We start from the raw sequence: 16,868 nt of genomic DNA, 5'->3' as shown, positions 1-16,868 counted from the left end.
GCTGATCGGCGCAGCACTGTTAATACAATGGACCACAGCTATTATACGCGTCTGGCGCACACTTTAACGTATAACTCACCTCAGCGCCTAACTGTTATTTAAGCTGCAGCTAGCAGACCGATGCACCACAAAACAAGATTGATATTGTTGCAGGTGCCCAGCAGGATCGATGCACAAAACTGCAGCTGAGGAGGGTAGCGCACAGGTGGACAAGGAGAGGGCGGGAGAGCTAAAGGCAGAGGCGGAGCATTGTTTGGTCAGAGAAGAGAGCGAGGGCAGGTGGCCTGGGGGGTGGGGTGAGCTCGTACTAGGTGGGTAGGGTAGGTATTGGGGGCATGGGGTGTAGAGGGTGGACAGGGACAAGGTAGCAGAGCTAAAGGCGGAGGCGGAGGCGGAGCAGACACAGGTCAGAGGGCGAGGGCTTGTGGCCTAGGGGCGGGGCAAGCCGGTACTGGGTCGGCAATGTATGTATTGGGCACGGTGGGGGCACAAAGGGACAGGGCGCAGGTGGACACGGACAGGGCGGGAGAGCTGAAGGCGGAGAAAGGTAAGGGGAGATATCCAAAATGGAAAAAGATGAAAGAGAAGAGGAGAAGAATGTGTACATGTGGCTAATATCCCTATTTTGGCGCCAACGTTCCTCTTGGTGATTGATGACTTTGGACAACATTAGTGTGAAGAGACCTTAGAGAAAACCAATGCTTGCGATGTCTCCCTAAAACCCACCCCTCAAAGATCCATATGTGTCTCAACTTATTTTGATGTCATAAGATGGGGACCAAGGCTTCATATCTTGTGAAAAGCAAGAAAAAGAAGCCTCTACTCTTCTTTAGTTAACGAATGTCCTTGGATAAGCCAAATACTATCTACTATGAGGCTTTTAGAAGGTTTAACAAGGGAGGCTAGTCAATTTTAGCACATGTTGTAGTGGATGCTTGCTATGGAGATTTTTATGGCCATGTCAACGAGGGGGGAGACACATGGTGTTCTAAGAGGTGACCATGATCAAATGAAATTATTTTACAAATAAATATAGACTTACATACTAGTCTATTATTCCCATTGATTGAAGTGTACTATCAAACAAAGTGGTATAATTACTAGGGCCTTCTCAAATCAAACGGTTATAAGGTGAAAGTATGCCCTTACAAGTATTTTTGGGTCTAGAAGGCTCATAAAACTAAAATAGCATTAAAAACAACAGCAAATCCAACATGTCTCCTAAGTTCCAACTAGTCCCCAACATCATAATCATGTAGACACAGATTTAGGATATTCAACTAAATAAGGCATGTTAGTTAACTTTTCCAAGGAGGATGATAGTAAGTTTACATGTTTCTTCAAACTTTTAGACACTTATTTTTCAAAAGTATTGCACAAGTATAATGAAGGCATGAAAATTTTGACAATGGTATTTGCTACCTTTCACGTTGACATAGGTCAGCATTATTCTTAACAATGTTGCTAACCAATATGCATGGTCTGGTTGGCATTGTTGCATGTAAGGATTCGAACCATATAGTAAAATAATGTATGTGTTTGGATACTTGCATAATGCTGGTAAATGGATTTCACAATGAGGATACACCAATTTAAGTTGGTAAGTTACCATTGATATAGAATTTGCCAAAAACCAAGTCATTTCCAATCATCACTTCCCAATTTCCAATCAAAACTTGCACTTATCTTGCACATCCTGGAAGTGGGAACTACTCGACACCATGCAACAAGTGAAATTTCAAAGTTCACTTGGACATCAAGATTCACAAACTAAGAAGTGAATCAACATGGATATGAAAAAATAAATGAATGCATCTGTAGGTAGATCAGGTAAGTGGGGTTGATGCACCACAAACTCATTTCAAAAGACATAGGAGTGGTTTGCTTTATGAACAAATCACATGAGAAAGATATTTGAAGTTGTTGAGCTCTTTATTCAAAAGAAGTAACATTGATGAATGATATCTTCAAAAAGTCAACTTCATCATGGATACCAAAATGAGAACAATCACTATGTATACATGTAGATTCAAATTATGAAATTTGTGAGACATTGGTGCAAGTGGTGTTAGAGTAGGAAATTGCATCCTCCTCCATGGCCATGCATCTATCCCTATGCTTCTCAATGCATATCATGGCAAAAGGCAAGGTCAAATAGGATAGAAACATGGCATGTCAAATAGGCTTTGGGAAACTTTGAAAGGAAAAAAATCACAAAAGTGTACCATCTTGGTAGGGGACTAGAATAAGATGCCAACTGAGGTTGATCACTTCCATGGAAATAGTACCATGATTGCATATGAAAAGGAAAAATGAAATGACTTGAAGAGGACCTATGATTTGCTAGATGTTTCCCCCATGATTATGAATGAAGAGGACCTATGATTTGGTAAATATTCTCTATTTAGGTTTGGAAGATACATGTGATTGGATTTCTCAATTAGGCTATAAGATAATCAAGCTGAGGGAAGTTTTTTGGTATTTAGAGTTGATGCCAGGAAGTATATTCCAGAGTGGATTCTGTAAAGTTTTTAGGTGGATTTCATAAAATTAGAGGTATATTCAACGGTGGATTCCGTGAGGTTTTTTGGTGGATTCCGTAAAACTATATGTATTTGATGGGGCTCATATACAAGGTGGATTCCTTGTGTGAGAAGTTAACGAGGATGCCTATCCTTTTGGGGCATCAAATTAATTTAATGTGCACGTGGGTGATTCCATAGCGGGTGATTCCGCAAAATACCTATCAAATTAATAGACATTTATAAGTTTAGAGTGCACTTGAATTAAATTAAGGTTAGGAGAGAGTTCCAACCTATTTAGTTATTTTGTAGCTGAAGATTGCTAGTTATTCACTTTTATGGGTTTTATCTTATTATTTTCTAACAATTGTGAATGCTTAAGTTAATGTGTAGAGCAGGTAGCGGTGGCTTTGGGTAGCATTGGGCATTAGCGTAAGTCCAAGCGTAAATTTCATAATTATGATTAGTTATCTTAAGTATAATATATAATATTATGTATTTATATGATATTATATTATTAAAATTATTAATCTATTTGTAAGTTATAAGTTTAAACTTCTTTAGTAATAATTAGACCATTATCCTTAATATTATTACTTAATTTATTTTAAATATAAATTATTTTAGAATATAAGATTTAAGATATGATTTTATTAGAATAAGCTTTCTTTATGAAATACCTTGCTATTTTCTTAAAGTGGTTAAGTTTTAGAAGGCTTTTCTAGCTTTCTTTATAAAAGCAACAAGATCGTACACAAAACAAGAGAAGATGATGAAAACTGAGTTTTTTTTGTTTCTCCCTCATCCAAAATCAGAATTCAGAGCTTCAATAGTCGTTTTGGGGGGTTTTGGCATGCTTCAAAACTGATGGTGATATTAAAATGTCAAGATGTAGAGCATAGAATTTTCTGCAGCAACTACAACATGTTACAGGATACATGTTGACTCTTAAAAATCTATATTTCAATTGAAATTTGTACTTTCTTTGTAATTATATGTAAGATATGAATATAAATATCTATATAAAACTATAATATATAATTAAGAATGGCAAACCATGGCTTTTTCCATGGGGAAGATTGGGCCCAATCATGCTTTTTTTCTATTGTCTTTCTCAATCTATTGAGTTATTCAAATCCTTTTATGTATTATAATGTTGTTTGTATTTAATAGTTAAGATGTTTGATTTGTTAGATTTTTCCACCAAGTTCTATTATGTGTATCATAAAGTCATTTATGATTGAGATTTGATTTGCTAGCTTTGGTACGCATTCCGCTTCGTAACATTGGTATCAAAGCATGGCTACACTCGGAGTTTTCAATTATATGATATCAATGTATAAAGGAGAACATCGTGGAACAATCACAATCTACAAGACAAATCACTGCATATGAATATTGCAGCAGCGTTTATCGTGTTTTCGACAACCTTATATCCACAGTTGATTGACTCAAATTGTTGACTCGAATTGATCCAATTTTTTCTTCTCTGAATTTGGATTATAGCATGGACTTGGCTATGAAAAAAGGATATTATAGTCAAAAATCTTTTGAATTTTATTTCATAGTAAATCATAGCTTTGTTTTATTTTATAAAAGTTTCAAGTTTAAGCGTATTAAGTTTTTATTTATGTAACAGGCTATATAGAAGAGACACTTGAAAGTAGTCTAGCTATTGCATATACTTCGCCATAAAAATCCTCTCGAACAATTATTTTTCAGGTAATGTAACTTTTTACTGGTTTATATTTTGAGGATGGTGTTAAAATAAACATTTTAGCTCTTAGAAAGATCTACAATTGTTATTAGACACGTATTTTATCAATTTTGAATATTTAGCAAGCTATTTGAGTCCTAAAGTGACCTTGAATGCAAATTTCACAGTAGTATGCAAAAAATTGTGTAGTAGCCAACTTTAAGCCTTATTTTCAATGATCTTACCTTCATATTTGACAGACCATCATAGGGACATGAATTGTAGACCTTTTTGTTTTCTACAACTCTCTAGTTATCATCATGACCTGCTTCTATCTACAAAGAAAGTTATTTATCTTAAAAGTAGGTCTTATAGTTAATCCACAGTCCGTGAAATTTGTAAATTTCAACCTATACAGACATCTAATTTCATAGTAGGATAGCTTTTAATCCATTTGTAATTTGAGTATTCTCCTAAAGAAAATTTTTAAGCTTGTACAAAGATCTAAAACTTATATTAGACATGGCTTTGTCTAAATAAGCATATATTAAAAGATAATCATATCTAAATATGCCATAAAACTTAAATATTACTATTTTTTACCAAGTGACTAGTACTTTATCCAACTTTAGCCTTATCTTTAATATGTTTCTTTTTAAATTTTAGTCTTAGTCATAAGTAGATGTTTTGTAAAATTCCTTATAAGCTCCAACTCTCTAGTTATAGACTAACTTGATTCACAAGAATATATGAGTTTTTTTAATTCAAAGTAGGTCTTCAATATGGTTCTCACTCTAATTTTTGACGATTATAGTATGCCTTTATTGTTGTTATCTTTTGATTTGATAAACTTTGAGACTAACAAATTTTTCTTCAAAGTACTTTGGAAAATTCTTCAACTTTCTAATTCTGTTGCAAATTTACGCTCTCTAGTAAAGATAAAGATCTCTAATCAAGGTAAGAGAGGTGAGTCTTTTACTCTTTTTTCCTAGAATTCTTAGTTAAATTTCTACTTACTATTAAACTAGAATAACAATTTTATTTGTTATTGTCGATGCTTTGAGTATGAGTCCTAGCATTCATAATATTTATGACTTATCTTTTGACTCTCTTTCTCCCATGAAAGACATCTATAGCACTAATACTAATTTTAAATTTTATTAGAATCAATTTTTTACTAATAATTAGACTCTAATTGATTCATTATCCTATACTAAATACTTGATTTGGTTGAAGATGTGCAATCGATGACCGTATGCGCCCTTAGTGCTTACCCTACACTGCTAGCTCCACAATGAGCAGCTAATAGTAATTGAGGACAATTGCTATCCCACCCCGGGGGTATGATGCCAAGAGGCATATTCCATAGTGTCGTGCCACTACGCACACACCGTGTAAAAAAATCTAGAGTGTTGCTTCCTTTTAGATTTAGAGAGCCAATGTCACTTTAGGCATTAGTATTAGTGTCCATGATTCAAAATATTAGATTTTTTTGGACAAGTTTTTAGTCAATTTTTGATATTCTAGATATTACCTCTTGTAAAAATCCATAGAGGACATGTAAAAGAAAGCATGTACCTTTCAGCCAATTTGAGAGGATTTTATGTAAAAAAAAGATTAGCAAAATCACGCAACGCGTGATTGTTGTTTTCAAGTAGTGAATAGCACTCCGAAAGTGGTAGATGAAGGAGTGATCTAGTAGGATTCTGGCGAGGTGTCCTGATATTTAACCCCCCTTTTCTGAGCCATTGGAGGCATCAGATTGGCGATCTGAGAAGCATAGAGGAAGGTATTATTTTGTACATGTTTTTGTCTATTAAAGTTATATTTTCTCATAGTGCTGAAAGAAACTGACAGGCGTTATCTTTGTTAGTATTCTTCTATATTTTCTAATTCTTTTTTTGGAGTATTCTTCTACATCTTCAATCTCTTCGAACCCCTTCTCTTTCTGTCTACTCCTCTCCTTGAATCTACCTACACCCTGTTGTCTCTTATCTTCAAGAACTTGGCTTGAAACCTTCAACCCTTCTCTTATCTCTACCATCTCCGAAGTCTAAGCTCTTGAACCCCCATACATTTTTCTCTTGCCAAACCCCTGTGGTGACCTTCAACCCTACACATTGTGACATTGGTGAACCCGACGTGAAGGTCAGTGTAAGAGAACTCTAAGATGAGGGATTCTTCAGGAGATACTCTACAACAATTGGTGCGCATACTACAGTAGACAGCAAACACAATATTAGTGAGTTTGGGAATCTCCTAATTCCCATTTTTTGAATACTAAAAAGGTGGCATCCGGATAGCATGGCCATAAGTTTCTTAAATCCATATGATGCGACCTATCATTGAAAAGTGCTTGAAAAATGGAATCTATTGAGCTATAGAGCGCTTGATTTGGAGTCATAGTGTTCAAGTTATGACAAATCCAAAGATTTGACCACATGTCTCAAACTTATGGAAAATTTTCATATTTCCCAATATGGTGTTAGCAACAACAAATCCAAATGTTACAACAATAATAACAAAGGCAAGATGAAGAGAAGATTGATTCCACAGCTATCGAGGCCCTAGAGGAAGTTGGGCGTGAATTAAAACAATTTAATCGTCAAAATGTCTATGTTTTTATTCGCTTATATGTTGAAAAAATGCTATTCTTTGGTGTACCACAACATCCATGGAGCCGTTATTTTGCCAGACTAGCCAAGTATGGTCTTCAAGAAAGAATCCATGGTCTTTTTTAATAAGATGCGGATTGGCCTACATTCAAAAAAGCCCTATGCGAAGAATTCTTCTTAGAAGACTCTAGCCTAATGACGAAGAAAAGTTTTACTGAATGGGTTGAAAAACCCAACAAAGGTTTAGCTGCAACAGCTCTATACCATGAGTTTGAAAGTAAATTTGGACAACTTGATGCTGAAGACCAACAAAGTATGGAAGGTCAGAAGATTGAATTATTCCTTAAGGCTGCAGATCCCATTCTGCAAGAAAATCTTGCTAATCGTCTGGAAGATGCTACCTCCAAATTAGGAGTCAAGACTGCATGGACAGATGTTATTGATGCAGTTAACATGATTGCTCGAAGAGAGCGGATGCGACTAAGATTGGGCTCTACGTCAACTTCAACAACTCCATTGATGGAGCTTGTTCCACCTTCACAATCTCCTATTTCTTTGACTAATCAACCAACTCTTTCTTCTTCTGTTCCTTCTAAAAATGATGTAATGGATGAACTCATTAAAAGCATGCATGACCTTCATCTGAATCTTATAGAAATTAGTTCCAAAGTAGAGAAGTTGGTTGTCAAAGTCGAAGAGCAAGAACGAGCATCAACTCAAAGACCCATGAGAGAAGGCTTGAAGAGGTGATGTATTTGGTGTGACAACCAACAACATGATAAGAGGGAGTGTTCTTCCTTCCGTGAGGCACAGAAGCACGTCTTTTGGAAAGATAGAAAAATTCATGTGGCTGAAAGTGGTCTTCCACAGGAGCCAAATTTTGGCAATGGTGTAATGAAGAAAAGATTAGAAGATTTAGCTGTAAAGAATGCCTATGCAGCAATTGATGTAACTACCTATGGGCTGCAAATTGAGCCAATTAAATCAAGTTTGGAAGCATGTAAATACCATATTAGGGAATATGAGAATTTCCCATAAGTTTGGGACACATGGTCAAATCTTTGGATTTGTCATAACTTGAACATTATAAATCCAAATGAAGCGCTCTATAGCTCAATAGAATCCATTTTTTCAAGCGCTTTTCAATGATAGGTCATATCATATGATTTTGAGAAACTTATGGGCATGTTATTTGGGTACCACCTTTTTACTATTTCAAATAATGGGAATTGGGAGATTCCCAAACTCACTAATATTATGTTTGTAAAGGTAATGTACAATCTAAAGTATGGATGTAGGCACTAGATCAAATGGAATGTGGTAAAGTAGCCCAAGAATATTTGGCTAACGCTAGTCAATATATTCAAGGAATAATTGGTTGGTAGATTATTTTTCTGCCTTTGCACATTTGGCTGACATCAATCATAAAGAAGCCTTGATTGAAGAAACGAGAAGAAGAGAATATGAACTAGGGTCATCCTCTTCTGGCCCTCCGAAACGGGTAACTAGAAGAATACCTAAACAACCAAAGCTTGCTGGAAATATAACCCCAGATCAAGAGATGGAAGATGTTCCACAAACAAAGAAGACTGAAGAAAAGAAGAAAGGCAAGTAGCCAGGCTACAAATTGCAGTTTGACATAGAATCTGCAACCGATCTCAAACGAGTTCTAGAAGAATGAATTCTAGGAAGTAAAATTGAATTCACCTTAGGAAAAATTCTTGGAATTTCCAAACTTGAATTCCATGATGTAATTATTAATGTAATCAAAAGGGAAATACAATATTTTGGTGATAAAGTTGAAGAAACAGTGCATGCTTTTTTGCAAGTTCTTGAGTTTTTGTGCAAGATGAAAACAAGCTGACTTCACAAGGAATTCAACTTGTCAAAGTAGTTAAATAATTAATTGCAGCAATTGAAGCTAAAGATAAAGAAAGTATGAATGCAAAAATTAAAGAAGTGAAAGCTGAAAATGTAATGGTCAGCTAGTCCAAACTACTTGGGCAACCTAACTCTCAAAAAGAAGGCTGTCTATAGTACATGCCTAAGGAAGAAGAGACTCGGTTCATTCCAAGCAGTCACTACTTCCGTATGCATTGGGCAAGAGAAACAACGGAGACCGTCATCAAAATTGAAGAAAAAGAAACACCATGTATTTGACTCTTAGACCATGGCTTGGAGATAAACGTCATGGCAATGAGTCTCTATGAAAGTGGTGGATGGCCCATAAATGTTGATCCAGGATGGCGAATGAGAGCTACAAACAACTCTTCTAGAGAGTTATATGATGCATGTCCTAATGTGCAGGTAACCATTGGAGACATAAAAGACAATTTTCACTATTTTGTTCAAGACTTTTGTAGTTATCCTATCATTCTTGGGCAACCTTACATTTCTGAAGCCCGCTTGAAAACAAAAGTTCTTGATGATGGTTCTTTCTATGCTCGAATCCGAAGCAAGGATAATGAAATAGCTATCCAATTTCTTACTATGTGTGTTAACCATCATCGAAATAGAGATCGACTGCGTGATTATCCTGTGCTTCCTAATGCCCGAGAATTCATGGGTTTTCGGGATGCACTACTATAAAGGGAGGCTGTGGTAGTGTGTTATGTAAAAAGATTGAATCTCCTTATGCTACAGAAACTATGTCTCTAGCTAATTTGTATGTATGTACATCCAATAATATAGGCTGTTATAAGTCTCTTCCGGCCATGACTAAGGCTGAAAGAAAATATTTATGTCATGTAAAAAGGGAGTTGAAAACTTATGACATGATGGCTGAAAATGAAGATATTTTGGGTTTTTTTTTTACTGATTACTATTGACACATTGGCTAAAATATATGCAGCTGCTCATGCAGAAAATCAGGTTAAAATTCAGTCCATAGAAGTATGTACATTGGATTTTTATCAAACAATTCAAGAATTTGTTGAGCAAGAAGACGTTGGTTTACTCAACAATGTTAAAGTGCAAGTGGAGACAAAATACAAGACGGTGGATAAGAAAGTCAAGCCTGTAGCAATCCCATTGCCTCCTGAAAGTGAAGGGTTAGCTGATAGGGCAGCAAATCAACCAAGTCTTGGTGATCCTTCCAACATTGGGTACAAGTTCACATCTGAAAGTATAAAAGAGCTCAAAATAGGTGAAATTTCTTTCCTTTCGTCAGCTAAAAAACACTCTTTTATGCAAATGCTAATGAAACATGGAAAAGCTTTTGCATTTCAACCAAATGAAATAGGCTGAGTGGATCCAAATATTGTGGCTCTTATGGTCATTTTTACAGTCCCACATGTGCCTTGGAATATCAAGCCTATTCCTTTGTTCCAAGGGCGCATTTGCCCAAATTACTAAAACTTCTAAATGAAAAGATCAGAATGAAGATTTTAGAACCTTCTTGAGTGCCCTACTCAAACCGATGGTTTATTGTGCCCAAGAAAAATGGATCTTTACGATTCATTCAAGATCTACAGTCTGTTAATCGTGTCACAATCTGAAATGTTGGTTTGGGTCCAATTGTTGATGAGTTTGCTGAAGCTTTTGCAGGTAGAGCAATTTATTCTATGGGTGACCTATATTCAGGATATGACCAATTTCAGCTTTCATTAGAAAGTCCAGACATTACCACAATGAAGACATCTCTTGGATTGGTCCGCATGTGCACTCTACCACAAGGTGCAACAAACTCCGTAGCCCATATGATGAATACCATGCACAAAGTCTTAAGGGACTTTATTCCACAACTTACTCTTCCATTTCTTAATGATGTACCTATCAAGGGATGTGAATTCAATGAAAAGAATAAGGAGCTTGACGAAGATGGCTGCAAGACATTTGTAGTTATTCATATTCATGATTGTGACAGGATTTTGACAAGGCTAGAAGAGGTACATCTTACCCTTTCTAGAGCTAAGTCGATTTTTGGAGTAGAAGAAGTCCTAGTGGTCGGTCATCTATGTGGCCCTTTGGATGCAAATCCTTCTCCAATCAAGATAGATGCCATCAGCAGAATGCAAGAAAAATGCACAAATGTTTTAGAGGTGAGAAGATTTCTTGGCGCATGGGTATTCTATCTCATATGGATACCATATTTTACTCATGTAGTCGAAAATCTTTATCAATTATTAAGAAAAGGCCAAAGATTCTCTTGGGATAATGAGCATACTCTCACTATGCATAAATTAAAGAAGCTGTTAATTTCAGCCCCCACTCTCAAAAGGGATGATTATTCAAATGGTCAACCCATTACTATGGATACAAGTCCCATTGGGATAGGATGGGCTGTTGGCTAAGAGGATCTTGAAGGTAACATGTATGCAATTCGTTTTGGAGTTAAAGTTCTCATTGATCGTCAAAGAAGGTATGCACAAGTAAAAAGGGAATTGTGGGGAGTTGTAACATCATTAAAGTGTGATCGTGAATACTTTAGAGGTGCTTCCGTAGTGGTAGAAATTGATTGTCTTCCAGTCTTGGGTATGATTGCCAACTGCTCTACACCCGACATTGCTATGCTGAGATGAATTTCATATATTAAGTCTCTCAACCCTGAATTAAAGCATATTGCAGGAAAGGTGAATCTAGTTGCTGACATGCTATCACATGCAAGATATGACAATGAAGAAGAGTTGATGGAAGAAGATGAAGCTGAAGAATCTATACTTGCTAGATTTCATTCCATGGCTGCTGAAAATACATTTTCAGTTACTGCATATACTGGTCCAAAGCTGAAAACAACAGGATGGTCAACTAGAAGCCATCATGCTCATTGCATTGCTCAAGTTCTAGTTCATTTCCTTGAAGAATATTATGAAGAATATTGGCTAAATATTGACCAATATTTGAGCATAATAAAGAAGAATGAGACTTGGACTGATGAGGAGTTCAAGCATATCAAGAGGAAAGCTTATGGATTTTTTCTTAAAGAAGGACATCTATAGAAGCACGCAAAGAAAACGAAATGAGCGCCTATCCGAGTTTTAAGTAACAAAAGATTGCAACAAGTAATGAAGGAATTTCATGAAAGCCTATGGGCTAGCCATAGAGGCATATGGGAAACCTTTAGTAAAGTCAAAGAAAAATATTGGTGGCAAAACATGTATTGAGACATAGCACATTTTGTTGAAACCTGCTATGTGTGTCAAATGTATTCTATGGTCAAGCATCGAGATGGGTTACAACCAACTTATCCTTTGTATATACATTATAGATGGGTTATTGATCTTGTAACCATGCCTACAAGAATATGGAATTTGCGGTATTTAGTGATTGCAAGAGAGGATCTAACCAATCAAGTTGAAAGCCTTAACAACCAAATCCACTCAAGCTATTTGTTGTTTTTTGCTTGAAGAAGTGTTTTGTAGATATGGTTGTGTGGGTAAAGTAACTGCAGATAGAGGAGAGTTGGATGCTGATGAGGCACACAACTTCTTTGCTCAATTGGATATTAAGTTGGCTTTAACATCATCCTACAACCCTGAAGGCAATAGAAAGAGTAAGAGAGGTCATCAACCTATTCTCAAAACTCTAGCAAATTTTTGTAGAGGAAAGATCAAAGAATGGCCTAAAATGCTATTGCATTATGGGCTGATCGAACTACTCACAGTTGAGTGATTGGCTATAAGCTAGCTGAACTTATGCATGGACAACAACCAATTATGCCAATTGAAGAATCTATTCTCACATGGAGTCTTCTACCTTGGGAGGAAGGCATTAGTAGAGAAGAGGTGCTGACTTTGCGCATATGGCAACTAGAAAGAAGGCCTAAAGATGTTCAAGTAGCTATTGAGAAGCTAAAGACAACAAGACTAAAGAATAGAAGAAGATTTGATAAGCGACATCAACTTTTGCCAAGAGCAATTTAAGAAAATGACTAGGTGCTTGTCTATGACAACAGCCTAGACAATCAATACAATGCTTCTAGGAAGATGGTAAAGCATTGATTTGGCCCATATGTGGTAAAGGTTGTTCATGACAATGCCACATATTCATTGGCTGAATTGGATGGAACAAGCATGAAGATACCCATAACTGGAAAAGGAATCAAGCTCTTCAAACGAAGAGAAAGTTCAACATATAAGCAAGAAGTCTTGAATATAATTCAAGAGCATGAAGACATAGAGGAAGAAGAAGAGGCAGAAGATGAAGACATTGACATGGCAGAAGATACTTCTTCTGACACTGTGAATCCGTAAGACTTTGGCACATGCTAGAGGATGTGCAGGTTAGGAGGGGGTGGATGTCGTGCCACTACGCGCACACCATGTAAAAAAATCTAGAGTGTGGCTTCCTTTTAGATTTAGAGAGCCAATGCCACTTTAGGCATTAGTATTAGTGTCCATGGTTCAAAATATTAGATTTTTTTGGACAAGTTTTTAGTCAAATTTTTATATTCTAGATATCATTCTTGTAAAAATCCATAAAACTATAGATAACTTCTAGATTAGGAGGACATGTAAAAGACAGCATGTAGCTTTTAGCCAATTTGAGAGGATTTTATGTAGATAAAGAGATTAGCGAAATCGCGCGACGCACGATCGCTGTTTTCAGGCAGTGAAGAGTAATTTTGAAAGTCGCAGATGAAGGAGTGATCTCGCAGGATTGTGGCTGGTGTCCTGGTACTTAACTCCCCTTTTCGGAGCCATTGGAGGCATCAAATTGGCGATCTGAGTAGCATAGAGGAAGGTATTATTTTGTACATGTTTTTGTCTATTAGAGTTATATTTTCTCATAATGCTGAAAGAAACTGACAGGCTTCATCTCTGTTAGTATTCTTCTATATTTTCTAATTCTTTTTGGGAGTATTCTTCTACATCTTCAATCTCTTCAAACCCCTTCTCTTCCATCTACTCCTCTCCTTGAATCTACCTACACCCTGCTATCTCTTATCTTCAATAACTTGGCTTGAAACCTTCAACCTTCTCTTATCTCTACCATCTTTGAAGTCTAAGCTCTTGAATCCCCATACATTTTTCTCTTTTCAAACCCCTGTGGTGACCATCAACCCTACGCACTGCGATAACGGTGGATTCTGTGAAGTTTTTTGGTGGATTTCGTAAAACTAGAGGCATATTCCACGGTGGATTCTATAAAACTATATGTATTTTCTAGGGCTCGTACACAAGGTGGATTCCTTATGCAAGAAGTTGACAAGGACGCTGTCGTGTCACTATGCGGACACGGTGTCGTACCGCTACGCGCACACCGTGTAAAAAAAAATCTAGAGTGTGGCTTCCTTTTGGATTTAGAGATCCAAGGCCATTTTAGACATTAATGTTAGTGTCCATGGCTCATAAATATTAGATTTTAGTCAATTTTTAATATTCTAGATATTAGCTCTTGTAAAAAAAATCTACAAAACTATAGACAACTTCTAGATTAGGATGACATGTAAAAGAAAGCATGTAGCTTTCAGCTAATTTGAGAGGATTTTATGTAAAAAGAGAGATTAGCGAAATTGTGCGACGCAGGATCGCTATTTTCAGGTAGTGAACAACACTTTGAAAGTGGGAGATGAAGAAGGAGTGATCTGGCAGGATTCTGGGGAGGTGTTCTGCTATTTAACCCCCCTTTTGGAACCATTGAAAGGATCAGATTGGCGATCTGAGGAGCATAGAAGAAGGCATTATTTTGTACACGTTTTTGTCTATTAGAGTTATATTTTCTCATAATGCTGAAAGAAACTGACAGGCTTCATCTCTATTAGTATTCTTCTATATTTTCTAATTCTTTTTTTGAAGTATTCTTCTACATCTTCAATCTCTTCGAACCCCTTCTCTTCCGTCTACTCCTCTCCTTGAATCTACCTTCACTCTGCTGTCACTTATCTTCAAGAACTTGGCTTGAAACCTTCAACCCTTCTCTTATCTCTACCATCTCCGGAGTCTAAGCTCTTGAGCCCCCATACATTATTCTCAGCTTGCCAAAACCCCTGTGGTGACCTTCAACCCTACGGATTGCGACATTGGTAAGCCAGACGTGAAGGTCAGTGTAAGAGAACTCCAAGATTATGGAGGATTCTTCAGGAGATACTCTACAACAATTGGTGCGTATACTACAGCAGACTCAACAACAACAAATCCAAATGTTACAACAACAACAATAAAGACAAGAAGAATAGAAGATTGATTTCATAGCTATCAAAAACAATTTAATGGTTAAAATGTCTCAGTTTTCATTTGTTTATATGTTGAGAAAATGCTATTCTTTGGTTTATCACAACATGCATGGAGCTATTATTTTTCCAGACTAGCCAAGCATGGTCTTCAAGAAAGAATGCATGGTCTTTTCCAATAAGATGCAGATTGGGCTGCATTTAAAAAAGCCCTACGCAAAGAATTCTTCTTAGAAGACTCTAGTCTTATGATGAAGAAAAGTTTCACTGAATGGGTTGAAAAACCCAACAAAGGTTTAGCTGCAACAGCTCTATACATGAATTTGAAAGTAAATTTGGACAACTTGATGCTGAAGACCAACAAAGTATGAAAGGTCAGAAGAGTGAATTATTCCTTAAGGTTGCAAATCTCATTCTACAAGAAAATCTTGTTGATCGCCTAGAAGATGCTACCTCCAAATTAGGAGTCAAGACTGCATGGACAGATGTTATTGATGCAATTAACAGGATTTCTCGAAGAGAGTGGATGCGACTAAGATTGGGCTCTACTTTAACTTCAACAACTCCACTGATGGAGCTTGTTCCACCTTCAAAATCTCCTATTTCTTTGACGAATCAACCAACTCTTTCTTCTTCAGTTCCTTCTAAAAATGATGTAATGGATGAACTCATTAAAAGCATGCGTGACCTTCATCCCGGGTCCCCCAAGCTTGATTCAAAAACATAAAAGCTCCTCTTTTCCCCCCCAAAGCACGGCTCCTTTCCCCTAAAGCACGGCTCCTTTCCCCTAAAGCACTATTTTTTTTGCATTGCCAAAAGCCTCCCTCAAGAAGCGAATTTGACTCCAAAACCTGTTGTTCAACTGTTCATCCATCTGTAACAGCCCTGACCTTCGAATGTCCCAAACATTCACAAAATGATCAAAAGATCCGGTGATGAAGATGCCTGTATCAATGGAATATCAGTGTACACATGAGACACAATATGTGTGCCCATGGTTAGCCCTTTTATCGACTGAAAACAACGCCTCATGTTTTTGTGTACATGAATTGTATCCATAGCTGCTTGGCTGCTGAATGTCATAAGCAGCAACAGATCCATCTAATGCTCCCGAAATTAGGTACCTGGAGACTATTAATGCTTCTCTTGTGTGCACTCACAATCTCCTTGTTGCGTGCAAGTTCTATGCTTGAAACCCTTCTCTTCTCTATAAGATTTGTAAATGATGAGGGAGCCATACTTCCAATGTCTCTTTCCATCACCATCTTCCACATCCATTCTCCAGTTGAGAGTGTAATGAGATCATCTCATTCCATGCCACGACAATGTCCTGATCAAACAGCCCATCAAACATGCTCTCTGCTTCTAAAATGCTGCCACATTTACCATAGATACTAATAAGTATGCTATTAACAAATGCATCTGAAGTGAAGCCCTTCATGTGAGCATCTATACTCATACGCAGAGAATAAATGTAATCACAACAACTAAGTATGCACAAAGTATCAAATCGCACACACAACTTTCGGGTGGTTTTCACACCTCGAATGCGCAGCAATACGACATCCACCCCCTCTAATCCTGCGCATCCTCCGGATGGGCCAACTACCCATGATCGTTATCATCAAGATCCATAAACAAATCAATCTCTTCGTTATGCATTTCCGGTAGATCAACAAGATTATCTGTCTCTTCCATTGGAGTTTCTTGTCGTTGCTCTTCTCTTGAAAATTCTTCCAATGCATAGTCTTCATCATCCCTTTTCTTGAAAATCTTGATTCTTTTTCCAGCAATAGGCACTCTAAGCACTGTCCCATCCAATTCAGTCAGTTCATATGTTGCATTATCAAAGACATGTCTGACTATGTATGGCCCAAACCATCTTTTCACCATCTTCCGAAGTGCAGTATGCTGATTTTCAAGAC

The sequence above is a fragment of the Lygodium microphyllum genome, chromosome 1 (assembly GCF_053477565.2).
Source record: "Lygodium microphyllum isolate KBCC chromosome 1, Lygodium_microphyllum_v1.1.10, whole genome shotgun sequence".
Classification (NCBI taxonomy): domain Eukaryota; kingdom Viridiplantae; phylum Streptophyta; class Polypodiopsida; order Schizaeales; family Lygodiaceae; genus Lygodium; species Lygodium microphyllum.
Note: the sequence above shows the minus strand (reverse complement) of the source record.